This window comes from Vulpes vulpes, unplaced genomic scaffold (genome assembly GCF_048418805.1).
Source record: "Vulpes vulpes isolate BD-2025 unplaced genomic scaffold, VulVul3 Bu000000666, whole genome shotgun sequence".
Classification (NCBI taxonomy): Eukaryota; Metazoa; Chordata; class Mammalia; order Carnivora; family Canidae; genus Vulpes; species Vulpes vulpes.
In genome coordinates, this window is record NW_027325671.1 from 429,970 (window position 1) to 451,117 (window position 21,148).

The window sequence follows — 21,148 nt, forward strand, 5'->3', positions numbered from 1 at the left end:
ATGCCCCCCCTGAACTGGCCTACCTGTGTCTCACTAACATCACAGAGAGCAAGCATAGCTCACAACAGGCAGAGAATCAGTAAAGACCTCTGGACTGAAAGGAAAAATGACTAAGATACAGCACAAGGATGCAAGAAAACAACATAGAAGACTCCGCTAAAGTGCCAGTTTCAGGTGAACAGAAGACACTGGACTGCAGGGCACTGCAGGACCTCTTCTTCATAAAGCCACTACTTTCAAGAGCAGAAGATATAACTGACTTTCCTCACACAGAGAAAGAGACACAGAGAGGTAGAAAAATGAGGATACAAAGAAATATGACCCACATGAAAGAACAGGACAAAATCACAGCAGGAGATCTAAGCAAAACAGAATTAATATGCCATATAGAAAATTTAAAGCAATGATGATAAAGATACTCACTAGACTTCAGAAAACCATAGACAGCATCCATGGGACCCTTGAGAAAGAGATAAAAAATAACATATCAAAGATGAAGAACTCCATAAATGAAACTAAAAATACATTAGATGAAATAAATAGTAGGATACAGGAAATGGAGAAATGTATCAGTGACCTGGATGATAAAGTAATGCAAAGCATCAAGCTGACCACGTGAGCAACAAACAAATACTGCATAATGAGAATAGATGTAGAGAACTTAGTGACTCCATCAAGTGTATTAACATCCATTTTATAGGGATTCCAGAAGAAGAGAGAGAAAGGGAGGCAGAAAATGTGTTTGAAGAAATAACTGCTGGAAACTTTCCAAAGCTGGGGAAGGAAACAGAGATACAGATTCAGGAGGTACAGAGATCCCCAACAAATTCAATGTAAGGATGTCCACACCAAGACACAGTAACTAAAGTGGAAATAAAAGTGATAAAGAATGTTAAAGGTTGCAAGAGAAAAGAAGACAGTTGCATATAAAGGAAACCCTATGAGGCCATCAGCTGATATTTCATCAGAAACCTGGTAGGCCAGAAGAAAGTGGCCTGATATAGCCAAAGCGCTGAAAGGGAAAAATCTGCAGCCAGGAATAGTCTTACTGGCAAAACTGTCATTCACAATAGAAGGAGAGATAAAGAGTTTTCCAGACAAATAAAAATTAAAAGAATGCATAACCATTAAACTAGTCCTCCACGAAATGTTATGGGGGACTCTGTGAGTGAAAAACAAAACTGTAAGTAAGACTAAGAAAAACAGAAGCTCGAAAGAAAAAGAAAGCAAAACTGTTATGTAAAAATACAAATAAAAGCACAAGATAAAAGGATGTAAAATATGATACCAACTATCTGAAATGTGGATCGGAGTAAAAATGAGTTCAAAATTAAGCAACAATCAGCTTAATAAAGACTGTTATATGCAGGATGTCATATATAAACCAAATGGCAACCACAAATCAAAAAAAAATTAAAAGAGTAAGAAATCTGAATATATCACTAAAGAAAGAGCAACCCATGAAAGAGAGAAAGAGAGGAAAGGATCAGAGAAAAACTACAAACAGAAACGACCACAGACAAATAACAAAATGGCAAATAAATACACGTCTATCAATAATTACTTGGAAAGTAAATGGATGAAACACCCTAATCAAAAGACAAAGAATGAAAAAACAGACATAGGGTGACAAAGTGGATAAAAAATAAGACTCATCCATATGATACCTAAAAGAGACTCATTTCAGATCTAACGACACCTGCAGATTAAAAGTGAGGGGATAGAGAAATATCTACCATGTGAAAAGATGTCCAAAGAAAGCTAGAGTAACAATATTTATATTGGACAAAATAGACTTTAAAATAGAGTGTGTGGGATCCCTGGGTGGCGCAGCGGTTTGGCGCCTGCCTTTGGCCCAGGGCGCGATCCTGGAGACCCGGGATCGAATCCCACGTCAGGCTCCCGGTGCATGGAGCCTGCTTCTCCCTCTGCCTGTGTCTCTGCCTCTCTCTCTCTCTCTCTCTCTCTGACTATCATGAATAAATAAATAAAATCTTTAAAAAAAAAAATAAATAAAATAGAGTGTGTAAAAAGGGATCAAGAAGAACACTATATAATAATAAAGGGGACATTCCAATAAGAAGATATAATAATTATAAATATGAATGCACCCAATATGGAAACACCCACATACATAAAACAGTAATAACAAACATAAAGGAACTAACTGATAGTGATACAAAATAGTGGGAGACTTTAACAGTGTACGTACATCAATGGACAGATAATCCAAACAGAAAATCAATAAGGAAATAGTGAGTTTGAATGACACACTGGATCATTCCATACTGAAACAGCAGAGTATACATTCTTTTCAAGTACACACAGAACATTCTCCAGAACAGATCGGAGAGTAGGCCATAAATAAACCTTCAACAAGTTCAAAAAAATCAAAGTCATACCATGCATCTTTTCTGACCTTAAACTATGAAACCAGAAGTCAACTACAAGAAAAAAATTAGAAAAACCACAAATACTCTATGTTAAAGAACATGCTACCAAACAATGAATGGGTCAACCAAGAAACCAAACAAATAATTCAAAAGGACATGGAAACAAATGAAAATGAAACACAATGGTCCAAAACATTTGGGATGCAGCAAAAGCATTCCCAAGGTGACAGCTGATAGCTACCTCAAGAAGCAAGAACATTCTCAAGTAAACAATCTAACCTTACACCTAAATGAGCTAGAAAAAGAATAAGAGAAACCCCAAAACCAGTAGGAGGAAGGAAATAATAGACATTAGAGCAGAAACAAAGGATATAGAAACCAAGAAACAATAGAACAGATTGATGAAACCAGGAGCTGGTTCTCCAAAAAGATCAACAAAATTAATGAGTCTTGCCAGACTCATTGAGGGGGGAAGGCCTCAAATAAACAAAATCACAAATAGGAGAAATAACCACCAACACCACAAAAATGAAAACAACTGTAAGAGAATATTATGAAAAACTGTATGCCAACAAATTTGACAACCTAGAAGACATAGATGAATGCCTAGAAACAAAACCTACCAAAGCAGGAAGAAATAGAAATTTTGAATGGGTCAATTACCAGCAGGGAGATGGAATCTGTAATCAAAAATCTCCCAACGAACAAAAGTCCAGGACCAAACAGCTTCACAGGCGAATTCTATCAAACTTTTAAAGAGTTAATTATCTATTCTTCTAAAACTATCCCCAAAAAAACAGAAAAAGAAAACTTCCAAATTCATTCCATGAGGCCACTATCATCCTGATACTAAAACCAGATAAAGACACACAGAAAAAAAGAACTACAGGACAATATCTCTGATGAATATAGATGTAAAAGTCTTCAACAAAATACTAACAGAATCCAGAAACACATTTAAAAAATCATTCAACATGATCAGGTAGGATTTATTCCCAGGCTGAAAGGGTGGTTCAAATATTCACAAATCAATCAACATGATATGTCACATCAATATGAAAAAGGATAGAAACCATAGGATCATTTCATGAGACATGAAGTATTTGACAAAGTGAAACAACTAGTTATGATAAAAGCCCTTAACCAAGTCGGTTTAGATGGAACACACCTCAACATAATAAAGGCCATATATGAAAAACCTACAGCATAAATCATCTCAACTGGGAAAAACTGAGAGCTTTCCCCCTGAGGTCAGGAAAAAGACAAAGATGTCCACTCTCACCACAGTTATTTAACATAGTACTGGAAGTCCCAGGCACAGCAATGAGACAACAAAAAGAAAAGCAAGGCATCAAAATTGGTAAGGAAGAAGAAAAACTCCCTCTCTTTGCCAATGACACGAGACTATACATAGAAAACCTGAAAAACTCCACCAAAAACTACTAGAACTAATACACAAATTCAGTAAAGTTGGAGTCTACAAAATCAATGGGTGGAAATATGTTACATTTCCATGCACTAATGATGAAGCAGAAGAGAAATTAGTAAAAAATGCCATTTACGATTGCACCAGAATGGTAACTTACCCAGGAATAACCCTAACCAAAGAAGTGAAAGACCTGTACTTTGAAAACTATAAAATATTGATGAAAGAAATTGAAGAGACCACAAAGAAATGGAAAGACATCCCATGCTCATGGATTGAAAGAACAAATATTATTAAAATGTCTATATTACCCAAAACAGAAACTGAGGAAAAAAGAGACAGGCAATTAAAAGACCATGAGGATAGATTAAGGGAAATAAATGACAGCCTTAGGAAGAAAAACCTACGTTTAATTGGGGTTCCCGAGGGCGCCGAAAGGGACAGAGGGCCAGAATATGTATTTGAACAAATCCTAGCTGAAAACTTTCCGAATCTGGGAAGGGAAAGAGGCATTCAGATCCAGGAAATAGAGAGATCCCCCCCTAAAATCAACAAAACCCGATCAACACCTCGACATTTAATAGTGAAGCTTGCAAATTCCAAAGATAAGGAGAAGATCCTTAAAGCAGCAAGAGAAAAAAAGTCCCTGACTTTTATGGGGAGGAATATTAGGGTAACAGCAGACCTCTCCACAGAGACCTGGCAGGCCAGAAAGGGCTGGCAGGATATATTCAGGGTCCTAAATGAAAAGAACATGCAACCAAGAATACTCTATCCAGCAAGGCTGTCATTCAAAATGGAAGGAGAGATAAAGAGCTTCCAAGACAGGCAGGAACTAAAAGAATATGTAACCTCCAAACCAGCTCTGCAAGAAATTTTAAGGGGGACTCTTAAAATTCCCCTTTAAGAAGAAGTTCAGTGGAACAATCCACAAAAACAAGGACTGAATAGATATGATGACACTAAACTCATATCTATCAATAGTAACTCTGAACGTGAATGGGCTTAATGACCCCATCAAAAGGCGCAGGGTTTCAGACTGGATTAAAAAGCAGGACCCATCTATTTGCTGTCTACAAGAGACTCATTTTAGACAGAAGGACACCTACAACCTGAAAATAAAAGGTTGGAGAACCATTTACCATTCAAATGGTCCTCAAAAGAAAGCAGGGGTAGCCATCCTTATATCAGATAAATTAAAATTTACCCTGAAGACTATAGTGAGAGATGAAGAGGGACACTATCTCATACTCAAAGGATCTATCCAACAAGAAGACTTAACAATTCTCAATATATATGCCCCAAATGTGGGAGCTGCCAAATATTTAAACCAATTAATAACCAAACTCAAGAAATACTTTGATAATAATACACTTATACTTGGTGATTTCAATCTAGCTCTTTCTATACTAGATAGGTCTTCTAAGCACAACATATCCAAAGAAACGAGAGCTTTAAATGATACACTGGACCAGATGGATTTCACAGATATCTACAGAACTTTACATCCAAACTCAACTGAATACACATTCTTCTCAAGTGCACATGGAACTTTCTCCAGAATAGACCACATACTGGGTCACAAATCGGGTCTGAACCGATACCAAAAGATCGGGATAGTCCCCTGTATATTCTCAGACCATAATGCCTTGAAATTAGAACTTAATCACAACAAGAAGTTTGGAAGGACCACAAACACATGGAGGTTAAGGACCATCCTGCTAAAAGATGAAAAGGTCAACCAGGAAATTAAGGAAGAATTGAGAAGATTCATGGAAACTAATGAGAATGAAGATACAACCGTTCAAAATCTTTGGGACGCAGCAAAAGCAGTCCTGAGGGGGAAATACATCGCAATACAAGCATCCATTCAAAAACTGGAAAGAACTCAAATTCAAAAGCTCACCTTACACATAAAGGAACTAGAGAAAAAACAACAAATGGACCCCACCCCCAGCAGAAGAAGACAGTTAATTAAAATTCGAGCAGAACTCAATGATATCGAGACCAAAAGAACTGTGGAACAGATCAACAGAACCAGGAGTTGGTTCTTTGAAAGAATTAATAAGATAGATAAACCATTAGCCAACCTTATTAAAAAGAAGAGAGAGAAGACTCAAATTAATAAAATCATGAATGAGAAAGGAGAGATCACTACCAACACCAAGGAAATACAAACGATTCTAAAAACATATTATGAACAGCTGTATGCCAATAAATTAGGAAATCTAGAAGAAATGGATGCATTCCTGGAAAGCCACAAACTACCAAAACTGGAGCAGGAAGAAATAGAAAACCTGAACAGGCCAATAACCAGGGAGGAAATTGAAGCAGTCATCAAAAACCTCCCGAGACACAAGACTCCAGGGCCAGATGGCTTCCCAGGGGAATTCTATCAAACGTTTAAAGAAGAAATCATACCTATTCTACTAAAGCTGTTTGGAAAGATAGAAAGAGATGGAGTACTGCCAAATTCGTTCTATGAGGCCAGCATCACCTTAATTCCGAAACCAGACAAAGACCCCACCAAAAAGGAGAATTACAGACCAATATCCCTGATGAACATGGATGCAAAAATTCTCAACAAGATACTAGCCAATAGGATCCAACAACACATTAAGAAAATTATTCACCATGACCAAGTAGGATTTATCCCTGGGACACAAGGCTGGTTCAACACTCGTAAAACCATCAATGTGATTCATCATATCAGCAAGAGAAAAACCAAGAACCATATGATCCTCTCATTGGATGCAGAGAAAGCATTTGACAAAATACAGCATCCATTCCTGATCAAAACACTTCAGAGTGTTGGGATAGAGGGAACTTTCCTCGACATCTTAAAAGCCATTTACGAAAAGCCCACAGCAAATATCATTCTCAATGGGGAAGCACTGGGAGCCTTTCCCCTAAGATCAGGAACAAGACAGGGATGTCCACTCTCACCACTGCTGTTCAACATAGTTCTGGAAGTCCTCGCCTCAGCAATCAGACAACAAAAAGACATTAAAGGCATTCAAATTGGCAAAGAAGAAGTCAAACTCTCCCTCTTCGCCGATGACATGATACTCTACATAGAAAACCCAAAAGCCTCCACCCCAAGATTGCTAGAACTCATACAGCAATTTGGTAGCGTGGCAGGATACAAAATCAATGCCCAGAAATCAATGGCATTTCTATACACTAACAATGAGACTGAAGAAAGAGAAATTAAGGAGTCAATCCCATTTACAATTGCACCCAAAAGCATAAGATACCTAGGAATAAACCTTACCAAGGAGGTGAAGGATCTATACCCTAAAAACTATAGAACACTTCTGAAAGAAATTGAGGAAGACACAAAGAGATGGAAAAATATTCCATGCTCATGGATTGGCAGAATTAATATTGTGAAAATGTCAATGTTACCCAGGGCAATTTACACGTTTAATGCAATCCCTATCAAAATACCATGGACTTTCTTCAGAGAGTTAGAACAAATTATTTTAAGATTTGTGTGGAATCAGAAAAGACCCCGAATAGCCAGGGGAATTTTAAAAAAGAAAACCATAGCTGGGGGCATCACAATGCCAGATTTCAGGTTGTACTACAAAGCTGTGGTCATCAAGACAGTGTGGTACTGGCACAAAAATAGACACATAGATCAATGGAACAGAATAGAGAACCCAGAAGTGGACCCTGAAATGTATGGTCATCTAATATTCGATAAAGGAGGAAAGACTATCCATTGGAAGAAAGACAGTCTCTTCAATAAATGGTGTTGGGAAAATTGGACATCCACATGCAGAAGAATGAAACTGGACCACTCTCTTTCACCATACACAAAGATAAACTCAAAATGGATGAGAGATCTAAATGTGAGACAAGAGTCCATCAAAATCCTAGAGGAGAACACAGGCAACACCCTTTTTGAACTCGGCCACAGTAACTTCTTGCAAGATACATCCACAAAGGCAAAAGAAACCAAAGCAAAAATGAACTATTGGGACTTCATCAAGATAAGAAGCTTTTGCACAGCAAAGGATACAGTCAAAAAAACTAAAAGACAACCTACAGAATGGGAGAGGATATTTGCAAACGACATATCAGATAAAGGGCTAGTTTCCAAAATCTATAAAGAACTTATTAAACTCAACACCAAAGAAACAAACAATCCAATCATGAAATGGGCAAAAGACATGAAGAGAAATCTCACAGAGGAAGACATGGACATGGCCAACATGCACATGAGAAAGTGCTCTGCTTCACTTGCCATCAGGGAAATACAAATCAAAACCACAATGAGATACCACCTCACACCAGTGAGAATGGGGAAAATTAACAAGGCAGGAAACAACAAATGTTGGAGAGGATGCGGAGAAAAGGGAACCCTCTTACACTGTTGGTGGGACTGTGAACTGGTGCAGCCACTCTGGAAAACTGTGTGGAGGTTCCTCAAAGAGTTAAAAATAGACCTGCCCTACGACCCAGCAATTGCACTGTTGGGGATTTACCCCAAAGATTCAGATGCAACGAAACGTCGGGACACCTGCACCCCGATGTTTCTATCAGCAATGGCCACAATAGCCAAACTGTGGAAGGAGCCTCGGTGTCCATCGAAAGATGAATGGATAAAGAAGATGTGGTTTATGTATACAATGGAATATTACTCAGCGATTAGAAACGACAAATACCCACCATTTGCTTCAACGTGGATGGAACTGGAGGGTATTATGCTGAGTGAAATAAGTCAATCGGAGAAGGACAAGCAGTGTATGTTCTCATTCATTTGGGGAATATAAATAATAGTGAAAGGGAATATAAAGGAAGGGAGAAGAAATGTTGGGAAATATCAGGAAGGGAGACAGAACATAAAGACTCCTAACTCGGGGAAACGAACTAGGGGTGGTGGAAGGGGGGAGGAGGGCGGGTGTTGGAGGGGAATGGGTGACGGGCACTGAGGTGGACACTTGACAGGATGAGCACTGGGTGTTTTTCTGTATGTTGGTAAATTGAACACCAATAAAAATTAATTAAAAAAAATAATAATAATAAAAAAAAAATAAAAAAAAAATAAAAAAAAATGTCTATATTACCCAAAACAATCTACATAGTTAATGCAATGCCTATCAAAACACCAACAGCATTTTTCACAGAGCTAGAACAAAAACATCATAAAATTTACATAGAATCACAAAAGACTCTTAATAGCCAGAGCAATTTTGAAAAAAGAAAAGCAAAGCTGGGATGCCTAGGTGGCTCAGTGGTTGAACATCTAACTTTGACCCAGGACCTGATCCCTGGGTCCTGGGATTGAGTTCTACATCAGGCTCACCGCCTGCTTCTCCCTCTGCCTATGTCTCTGCCTCTCTCTGTGTGTCTCTCATGAATAAATAAATAAAATCTTAAAAAGAAAAGAAAAAAAAAGCTGAAGGCATCACAATCCCAGGCTTCAGGTTATATTGCAGAGCTATAATAATCAAAACAATATGATAGTCACACAAAAATAGACACATAGATTAATAGGATAGAAAGACCAAAAATAAAACCACAATTATATGGTCAATTAATCTTTGACAGAGTAGGAAAGAATATCAAATGGTAAAAAAGAATTATCTCTTCAAGGAATGGTGTTGGGAAAACTGGACAGCAGCATGCAAAACTATGAAACTGCATCACTCTCTTTTACCATACATAAAAGTAAACTCCAAATAGATTAAAGACCTAATTGTGAGTCCTGAAACCATCAAAATCCTAGAGGAGAGCACAGGCAATAATGTTTCTGACATTGACTGTAACAACATTTTTCTAGATATGTATCCTGAGGCAAGAGAAACAAAATCAAAAATAAACTATTGATACTACATCAAAATAAAAAGCTTGTGCACGGCAAAGGAAACAATCAACAAAACTAAAAGGTAACCTACTGAATGTGAGAAGATATTTTGCAAATAACATGTCCAATAAAGGGTTAGTATTCAGAATATATACTTTCACAACTCAACACCCCAAAAATGAATAATCCAATTAAAAATGGGCAAATCACTTGAATGGACATTTCTCCAAAGAAAACCACCAGATGGTCAACAGACATATAAAACGATGCTCAGCATCACTGATCATCAGGGAAATGCAAATCAAAACCAAAATGAGATTCCACCCCATACCTATCAGAATGGCAAAAATAAAAAACACAAGAAACAACAGGTGTTGGTTAGGATGTGGAGAAAAAGCAACACTCATGTACTGTTCATGGGAATGCAAACTGGTGCAGCCACTGTGGAAAACAGTAAGGAGTTTCCTCAAAACTTTAAAATAGAACTGCCCTATGATCCAGTAATCACTCTACTGGATTTTTACCCCTCAAAATACAAAAACACTAATTCAAAGGGATACAGGCACCCCAATGTGTGTGGGAGCATTATTTACAATAGCCAAACTATGAAAGCAGCCCAGTGCCCACTAATAATGAATAGATAAAAAAGTAGTGTGTGTGCATGCTTGCACGGGCACACACTGTGTGTAATGGAATATTATTCACCCATAAAAAAGAATGAAATCATGTTTTTTGCAATGATATGGATAGATCTAGAGAGAAAAATGGTAAGTGAATTAAGTCAGTCAAAGACAAATACCATATAGATAACACATGATTTCACTCATCAGGGGAATTTAAGAAACAAAACAAATGAGCAAAGGAAAAAAAAAAAGAGAGTGGCAGAAACTAAGGAACAGATTTTTAACTAAATAGACAAATTGATAGCTACCAGAGTGGAGGTGGCTGGGGCAATGGGGAAACAGCAGATGGGGATTAAGGAATACACTTGTGATGAAGAGTGATGCATAGAATTGTTGAATCACTGTATTGTACACTTGAAACTAATATAACACTTTATGTGAACTATCCTGGAATTGAAATAAAATAAGGAAATGTATATTCACATAATATGATGACTTTGGTTAATAAGGTATTACATGATTGAAAATTGCAAAGAGGGCCTTCGAGCGACAGCGACACAAGATGGCAGCCACCACGGGCTCGGGAGTAAAAGTCCCTCGCGATTTTCGACTGTTGGAAGAACTGGAAGAAGGCCAGAAAGGAGTAGGAGATGGCACAGTTAGCTGGGGTCTAGAAGATGATGAAGACATGACACTTACAAGATGGACAGGGATGATAATTGGGCCTCCAAGAACAATTTATGAAAACCGAATATACAGCCTTAAAATAGAATGTGGACCTAAATACCCAGAAGCACCCCCCTTTGTAAGATTTGTAACAAAAATTAATATGAATGGAGTTAATAGTTCTAATGGAGTGGTGGACCCAAGAGCCATATCCGTGCTAGCAAAATGGCAGAATTCATATAGCATCAAAGTTGTCCTGCAAGAGCTCCGGCGCCTAATGATGTCTAAAGAAAACATGAAACTCCCTCAGCCACCCGAAGGACAGTGTTACAGCAATTAATCAAAAAGAGAAACCACAGGCCCCCCCTCCCCCCCCATTCGATTTAAGCAGTCATTTTCCACAGTAGTACATTTTCTAGATACGTCTTGTAGACCTCAAAAGTACTGGAAAGGAAGCTCCCATTCAAAGGCAATTTATCTTAAGATACTGTAAACGATACTAATTTTTTGTCCATTTGAAATATATAAGTTGTGCTATAACAAATCATCCTGTCAAGTGTAACCACTGTCCACATAGTTGAACTTCTGGGATCAAGAAAGTATATTTAAATTGATTCCCATCATAACCGGTGGGGCACATCTAACTCAACTGTGAAAAGACACATCACACAATCACCTTGCTGCTGATTACATGGCCTGGGGTCTCTGCCTTCTCCCCTTCTCCTCCTGCTGCCTCCCTCCCTCCCTCCACCCACTCACCCCTCTGTCCCTGCAACAGCCCTCCAGCTTGGGGTGGCTTGCTAGAATAGGCGTGAAGGTTTCAGGTCGCAGCCTGTGGGACTACTGTTGGGTGTGCAGGGGTGCTCCAGCTGCACCCCTGGTTTTTTTTTTTTTAAGTCTTAAATGATGCCCTCCCCCCTCCAAGCCATCATCCTTTCTCCACTTCCCATGACCACCCTCGGCCGAAGCATAGATTGTAACCCCCTCTGCTCCCCTCTGAAATTGGCCTTTGGTGAGGAATTCAGGGCTTTCCCCATATCTTCTCCCCCACCTTAATCGAGGGGTGCTGCTTTTTCCTTCCTCCTCAAGTCCCTTTTTGCACCATCACAACCCAATACTTCCTTGCTTTGGCCAGAAGCCATCAGGTAAGGTTGGAAAGAGTCTCTGACTTCCCTCGTTTAGTTTGGAACCACATTTACTCACTCTCCACCAGCCTGGGAATGAATATTGGGTCCTCAGCCCTGCCACCCTCTGCTGTCATCATCAGCTGATGCCGTTTTTTAGCTCAGGTTTTGATAAAGTGAAAAGAACAGTCACCAGGGGTATTCAGACCTGCCAGCTCTCAAAGTGCTTGGTGGTAAAACTTGGAGAAAGGCCACAGAAGACACTTGTAAGCACACACGATCCCTCTGAATGAATTGTTTTCTTTTCCTGTAATTGCTTTTGCTTTAACAATTGAAGAAGTTTTAAACAGGGTTCTCATGTGGTCATCTTACAATCCATTTGAGTCTAGTTTGGAATCTGACAACTGGAACGAAAAGAACCTTGGATTCGGTGCATACTTTGGTTTTGGTGCTGCTGCGTCTCATGGTCCTCAGCAGGGATCGAGAAAGAACTCAGTGTGCACAGCAGATCCCCGAAATTGGCGGGCTTGACTTCCTGGCAAATTGCTGCGTTTTTCCACTTTTCTGTTCAGGACCACTAAATGCTGAGATGTGGATGCATACCGAAATAAAAGCGATTCATTGTGTTCTAAAGATTTTTTTTTTTTAATTTAGTGTTTGTATAAAACCACCTTTTGAAGCAGCAACTATCAAGTCTGAAAAGCAATCGATGTTTCCATTCATCTTTTTCTGGGGGATACCTTAGTTCTAAGGATTTAACATCCTGTAAGTAAAGTTGAACATAACAGTAAAAAAAAAAAAAAAAAAAAAAAAAAAAAAAGAAAATTGCAAAGATATCTGTTAAAAATTCTCAGCATAAGAAAAAAGATTGCAACTGTGTAAGAAGACGGATGTTAGCTAAACTTATTGTGGTAAACATTTCTAAATATACATATATACAAATAAAAAATAAGAACCTTTCTATAGTGTATTCTCTCTATATATATTTATATATTGTGTTACTAATAAATGCTATCACAAATTCTTACAACCTTTTCTTAATAAGTTCTTATAGCAAAGTGTTTTTTATTTTTCTTCATGTAAGAAGATTATGATATTATTACCCTGATATTTAAAGAATGTTCATTATGGGAATTTTAAGAGGGAAAGTGAGCAAGTAAATATTCTAATAAAAAAGGTGAAATAAATTCAATAGACCCAGAATATCAACCACAAATATGCATTTAAAAAATAAAGCAACTAAATTTAATGATGTATCAATGGATAAACCTAGTTCTAAGAACATTTATATTTAATGGAAGAACTATTCTTGGGACATAGAATGTTAAAACATCTTAACTATTCCTCACCTGATATAAACTACCACCATTTTAGTTCAGAAAACTGTGATTTTGAACAAACTATGGATTTTCCTCCTTATGTTCACAGAATACCAATGATAGCAGACAGGAAAATTTATGCCATGTGTCCCTGTTAATTAAGCTCCCTTGCTTGTAAGCCATTTCAAGAATTGGAGAGAAATCTCAATTCAAAAGTCTCCAGATATTAACTCATGGTTAAATCATTTCTATTACTTTAATAAATATGATTTTAATTTGCAAGAGCTCTTTTAAGAAATGGTTAACATACACAATAGATTCTCCTTTGAAACTGGTACCCCAACTAGGGCACTGATAATTTTGCATTTATATATTTATATTTATTTAATTTTGCCTTATTATGCATATATAAAATGAAACTAACATAACACTGTGCTATATATATATACTAATATGAAAATGTATTATATATATACTACATAATACACACTCACACACCACACAGGCAAGCTTGGACTCAATAGTATTATCCCAATTCTTAAATGGATATATAATTAATTGTCATTAATACTGTGCATTTTGTTATGCCAGAAAGATCCAGGTTATTAGAATTCTGAGTTCCATTGATTCCTAAATGTATTACATTTTATAGGTGGAAAATTGAGCTCATTGAATATTGTTTGAAATGAAGAGCCTCATTCTCAGGCCTCTGTTTCCTTCACTAGGAGGTGCTGAAGGGTTCTTGGGGCAAAACTGGATTTCACAACCTTTGGAAGAAACAATGGCTATCTTCTTTGTGTCCCAGCCTGGTTTAAAATGATTCAGGGAGGGATCCCTGGGTGGCACAGCGGTTTGGCGCCTGCCTTTGGCCCAGGGCGCGATCCTGGAGACCAGGGATCGAATCTCACGTCGGGCTCCCGGTGCATGGAGCCTGCTTCTCCCTCTGCCTGTGTCTCTGCCTCTCTCTCTATCTCTCTGTGACTATCATAAATAAAAAATAAAAAATAAAAAAAAATAAATTAAAAAAAATAAAATAAAATGATTCAGGGAGACTGTGCCTCTGAATGGTCATATCAAGGCCAAACCACAAATTAATCTGAAATTTGGTCACTGAGGCATCTACTCCAAAATATTAATTGGAAGCCTTCTGTGGATCTAGCTCCATCGTAGGCAAAGTTGGTTGGTTTGAGTATTCTTTTCCAAAGAATCTTTTCTTTACCTTTTTTTAAAAAATATATTTTAGTTATTCACGAGAGAGAGAGAGGTAGAGACACAGGCAGAGGGAGAAGCAGACACCTCGCAAGGAGCCCAATGTGGGATTCGATCCCAGGGCTGGGGATCATGCACTGAGCCAAAGGCAAATGGTCATCTGCTGAGCCACCCAGGCGTCACTGGGGAATCTTTTCTTTTTTAAGAATTTATTTATTTTAGAGAGAGTGGGAGCAGTGGGAGAGGCAAAGGGAGAGGGACAAGCAGACTCCCACTGAGCAGGGATCCCGATGTGTGGCTCAATACCCAGACCTTGAGATCAAAACATGAGCCAAAGTCAGATGCTTAACCAACTGAGCCACTCAGGCGCTCCTGCGTGTTATTTTCATAATGTCTCAGTGGCAGAAATTAATGCCAAGTTGTGGGTGGCACTAGGATCATATATACCAATAAAGTACCTTAAAGACTAAGAACCCCAGAATATCAGTTGCATTGTCAAGAGTTAGAACACAGTGAATAGAATTAAATTTCTTTTAAAAGAGCCAAGAGTGCTTAGTGGTTAAACAATCTTTAGATCAGACAGCCTGACTTTGTAATGTGATCTGCCACATATAATCCTGGACAATTTATGCAATCTCTCCACATATCACATCTCGAAAAGGAGGATGACAGAGTCACTATGTATAACAAAGTTAGGAAATAAATAGGTGCTGTCCTTGAAGCATTTTCTATTGCAGTTGACAAATGACAAAGACTTCATAAATTTTAGCCATCATGATTAGGTTCCAGGTAGTGGAACTTGGGAGGATGAGAAGAATTAGCACAGAGGAGCTAAGAAAAAAATCATTTCAGCTAATAGAGTGTGAGTAAAGGCTTACATTAAAGAAATTCAATACACAACCTTCATCATCCTGTATAATCTAGTTGCTACCTACCTCTCTAAACTCCTTTCAAGACATCTCAACTACATTCATTGTCATTTAGCTACACTGGCATTCACTCTGTTAAACATGCTCTGATTATTCCCGCCTTCAGATTGTCACACATACTCTTTACTTTTTATTTGCCTAAAAACTGTTCATTCTTCAAGTTTTAATTTAATGTCTCTTCTTCAGGAATACCTTCACTGAAACAGACACTCATCCCAATTTGAATGATGTGGGAAACAAAGGCAGAAGAAAAATTATTAAACTTCCTTACCATCTACAGCACACTGACAAGTCCATGAAAAAGGCAGACCAACATTCCTCCAGGGACTCAACTGTTTCAATGTTAAAACTTTGCTAAAGGCAAAAGACAACCTTAGCCTGACCCCCAGGATCCTGTTAAGTCTACTTTAACACGTAAAAATTCCTTTATAAAATTTATCTCTAGGCCTCCCAAGATACATGTTGGCAATCATCCCCCAAGCATATGGCCCACCGATACACATCTGAAGGGCCTCATGACTAAGGTTTTAATAGATGACAATAAATCACCTTTTCTCAGTTTTAGCCAGCCCCCTCAAGGTTCTGGAAACCTTGCTTCCAAAATTCTTTAGAGACTTACGCTCTCCCTAATCCCCTCCCATCTTGAAAGTATATAATGGGCCACTTCTCATGCCCCCAGTGCAACTTTTCCTGCCCACAAGACCTGTACCCATGTTTTAATTAAATCACCTTTTGCACCAAAGATGTCTCAAGAATTCTTTCTTAGCCATTGGCTTCAAATCCTAATGTTTTTTTCCTACATCAATAGTAGCTTCTACTCATTTAAAATCTCACTGAATTCTGAAAAACATAATCACAATAACTTACCTGTGTAACCCGTGTGATATTTTGGTTCCCCTACTGATATGAATCCCATATCAGGGATATGGAGAGAGAGATACAAGATACAGTATCTGTATCTGTCTTCTACATCAATATAGCCCAAAAACATAAAATAGCACCTATCAGAGTCAACATTGTGTACTGCTGATACATAAATGAGTACATGATTATGCAATAAGTCTTCAATCTTTGCAGAAGTCATGTGGAAACTAAGTTAGACAAAAGAAATATTCAAGTTAGAAAATAGATTAGAAGGAGTCAGTTGACAGTTTGGCTTCTCTAACTTATTTGCATAGGCCCTTGGTTGTTACAGAAAAATCCTTAACTGTAATTGATGGTTGTTGCTGTAATAGTATATAGCCTGTATTTCTACCTCTAGTAATGGGCTTTATGTGCTAGATTTTAATATCCTTGAGCCTGGGCAAGTGCACAAGTCTTTTTAAAAGAAACATGGTTTACTTGCACAAAACTGATCACTTCTGAGAGATTGTTAATGTCCTTGAAGTGATTTTGTGGGTGTGAAACAAATGGTGAGAATTTGAATTGGTCCCTCTTATTGTAGTATTGAAATTAAGTCTACTTAATTTATCAAGTCATGTTCATGCCCTGATTTTATATGCTTATATCTATCAATAAACATTGTGATACTTGAAAAAAAAATCAGGATGTGGTTAGGAACTGGGAATAATGTTTTCTGTTACTCCTGATGGTGCCATGAAAAGATTATGTAATAACATATTTTAAAATAAAAAAAGTAACAACTTTTTTGCAAAAAAAGTAAAGGTTTAAGTTTTCTGTTTTTTTGTTTCTTAGCTCTCACATTCAATTCATATGAATTTATATGATAATGGTCACACAGTTTCTAGGAAACTTTTTTTTGGAAAGGATAACGATTGAACACCAAATAGGGTATTCTTAAAAACATACAAACATGATGAAGGAGGGGCAAGATGGTGGAAGAGGAGGGTCCCCAAATCACCTGTCACCACCAAATTACCTAGATAACCTTCAAATCATCCTGAAAATCTACGAATTCGGCCTGAGATGTAAAGAAAGACCAGCTGGAATGCTATAGTGAGAAGAGTTCACGCTTCTATCAAGGTAGGAAGACAGGGAAAAAGAAATAAAGAAACAAAAGGCCTCCAAGGGGGAGGGATCCACGAGGAGCCAGGCTGCGGCCAGGGCGAGTGTCCCCAGGACAGGAGAGCCCCGTCCCGGAGGAGCAGGAGCTGCACCAACCTTCCCGGGCGGAAAGGGGCCCGCAGGGAAGTGGAGCAGGACCCAGGAGGGCGGGGATGCCCTCGGGCTCCCTGGGACACTAACAGGCACCGGCGCCCCCTGGAGAGTGCGCCGAGCTCCCTAAGGGCTGCAGCGCGCATGGCGGGACCCAGAGCAGCTTGGAGGGGCTCGGGCGGTGGCTCTGCGGAGGGGGCTGCGCGGCTCCGGGAGCAGCTCAGCGGCGGCGGCTCGGGCAGAGGAAGAAGCTCCTTGCGGAGGGGGCTGCGCGGCTCCGGGAACAGCTCGGAGGGGCTCTGGGGGCGGCTCCGCGGAGGGGGCTGCGCGGCTCCGGGAGCAGCTCAGCGGCGGCAGCTCGGGCAGAGGAAGAAGCTCCTTGCGGAGGGGGCTGCGCGGCTCCGGGAACAGCTCAGAGGGGCTCGGGTGGCGGCTCCGCGGAGGGGGCTGCGGGGCGGGAGCGCGAATCCAACAGCGCAGGCCCCAGAGCACAGGGCGCCGGGACACAGCCCAGGATCCGGCCTCCCCCGGGACAGGCAGAGGCCGGGAGGGCCCAGGACAGCAAGGACGCTCCTGCCTGGAACTGAACAGATCAGCGGCCCCGCCCCGGAGCCCCCAGGCCCTGCAGACGGAGAGCCCCGGAGCTACTGCGGGAGCTGACTCCAGGGCCCCAGAGCTGCCCCCGCCACTGTGGCTTCCTCCCAGGGCCTCACGGGGTGAACAACCCCCACCGAGCCCTGCACCAGGCAGGGGCAGAGCAGCTCCCCCAAGTGCTAACACCTGATAATCATAGCAGGCCCCTCCCCCAGAAGACCAGGGAGACGGACCAGATACAGGGGAAGTCAAAGGACTTAAAGTATACAGAATCGGAAGATACTCCCCCGTGTTTTTTTTGTTTTTGTTTTTGTTTTGTTTTTTTTTTTTTGGTTTTTTTTTTTGTTTGGTTTTGTGCTTTTTTTTTCTCTCTGCCTTCTTGATTTCTGATTGCTTCCCCCACCCCCTTTTTTTTCTCTTTTTTCTCCTTTCTTTCTTTTTCTTTCTTTTTCTTCTCTTTTTCCCCTTTTTTTCTTCTTTCTCTTTTTTCTTTTTCTCTATTCTTTCCTTCTCTCTCTTTTTCTCCTTTTCCCAATACAACTTGTTTTTGGCCACTCTGCACTGAGCAAAATGACTAGAAGGAAAACCTCACCTCAAAAAAAAGAACCAGAAACAGCCCACTCTCCCACAGAGTTACAAAATCTGGATTACAATTCAATGCCAGAAAGCCAATTCAGAAGCACTATTTTACAGCTACTGGTGGCTCTAGAAAGAACCATAAAGGACTCAAGAGACTTCATGACTGCAGAATTTAGATCCAATCAGGCAGAAATTAAAAATCAATTAAATGAGATGCAATCCAAGCTAGAAGTCCTAACGACGAGGGTTAACGGGGTGGAAGAACAAGTGAGTGACATAGAAGACAAGTTGATGGCAAAAAGGGAAACTGAGGAAAAAAGAGACAAGCAATTAAAAGATCATGAGGATAGATTAAGGGAAATAAATGACAGCCTGAGGAAGAAAAACCTACGTTTAATTGGGGTTCCTGAGGGCGCCAAAAGGGACAGAGGGCCAGAATATGTATTTGAACAAATCCTAGCTGAAAACTTTCCGAATCTGGGAAGGGAAACAGGCATTCAGATCCAGGAAATAGAGAGATCCCCCCCTAAAATCAACAAAAACCGTTCAACACCTCGACATTTAATAGTGAAGCTTGCAAATTCCAAAGATAAGGAGAAGATCCTTAAAGCAGCAAGAGAAAAAAAGTCCCTGACTTTTATGGGGAGGAATATTAGGGTAACAGCAGACCTCTCCAAGAGACCTGGCAGGCCAGAAAGGGCTGGCAGGATATATTCGGGGTCCTAAATGAAAAGAACATGCAACCAAGAATACTTTACCCAGCAAGGCTTTCATTCAAAATGGAAGGAGAGATAAAGAGCTTACAAGACAGGCAGGAACTGAAAGAATATGTAACCTCCAAACCAGCTCTGCAAGAAATTTTAGGGGGGACTCTTAAAATTCCCCTTTAAGAAGAAGCTCAGTGGAACAATCCACAAAAACAAGGACTGAATAGATATGATGACACTAAACTCATATCTATCAATAGTAACTCTGAACGTGAACGGGCTTAATGACCCCATCAAAAGGCGCAGGGTTTCAGACTGGATAAAAAAGCAGGACCCATCTATTTGCTGTCTACAAGAGACTCATTTTAGACAGAAGGACACCTACAACCTGAAAATAAAAGGTTGGAGAACCATTTACCATTCAAATGATCCTCAAAAGAAAGCAGGGGTTGCCATCCTTATATCAGATAAATTAAAATTTACCCCGAAGACTATAGTGAGAGATGAAGAGGGACACTATCTCATACTCAAAGGATCTATCCAACAAGAGGACTTAACACTCCTCAATATATATGCCCCGAATGTGGGAGCTGCCAAATATTTAAACCAATTAATAACCAAACTCAAGAAATACCTTGGTAATAATACACTTATACTTGGTGACTTCAATCTAGCTCTTTCTATACTAGATAGGTCTTCTAAGCACAACATCTCCAAAGAAACGAGAGCTTTAAATGATACACTGGACCAGATGGATTTCACAGATATCTACAGAACTTTACATCCAAACTCAACTGAATACACATTCTTCTCAAGTGCACATGGAACTTTCTCCAGAATAGACCACATACTGGGTCACAAATCGGGTCTGAACCGATACCAAAAGATCGGGATAGTCCCCTGTATATTCTCAGACCATAATGCCTTGAAATTAGAACTTAATCACAACAAGAAGTATGGAAGGACCACAAACACGTGGAGGTTAAGGACCATCCTGCTAAAAGATGAAAAGGTCAACCAGGAAATTAAGGAAGAATTAAAAAGATTCATGGAAACTAATGAGAATGAAGATACAACCGTTCAAAATCTTTGGGATGCAGCAAAAGCAGTCCTGAGGGGGAAATACATCGCAATACAAGCATCCATTCAAAAACTGGAAAGATCTCAAATTCAAAAGCTCACCTTACACATAAAGGAACTAGAGAAAAAGCAACAAATAGACCCCACCCCCAGCAGAAGAAGAGAGTTAATTAAAATTCGAGCAGAACTCAATGATATCGAGACCAAAAGAACTGTGGAACAGATCAACAGAACCAGGAGTTGGTTCTTTGAAAGAATTAATAAGATAGATAAACCATTAGCCAACCTTATTAAAAAGAAGAGAGAGAAGACTCAAATTAATAAAATCATGAATGAGAAAGGGGACATCACTTCCAACACCAAGGAAATAAAAACGATTTTAAAAACATATTATGAACAGCTGTACGCCAATAAATTAGGAAATCTAGAAGAAATGGACGCATTCCTGGAAAGCCACAAACTACCAAAACTGGAGCAGGAAGAAATAGGAAACCTGAATAGGCCAATAACCAGGGAGGAAATTGAAGCAGTCATCAAAAACCTCCCAAGACACAAAAGTCCAGGGCCAG

General features: G+C 39.5%; 1 pseudogene; it reads left to right on the top strand.

Moving 5' to 3' along the window:
* The first annotated feature begins 10,804 nt into the window (after positions 1-10,804).
* LOC140596470 (ubiquitin-conjugating enzyme E2 variant 1 pseudogene) lies at positions 10,805-12,673 on the top strand (annotated as a pseudogene).
* Positions 12,674-21,148: the final 8,475 nt, after the last annotated feature.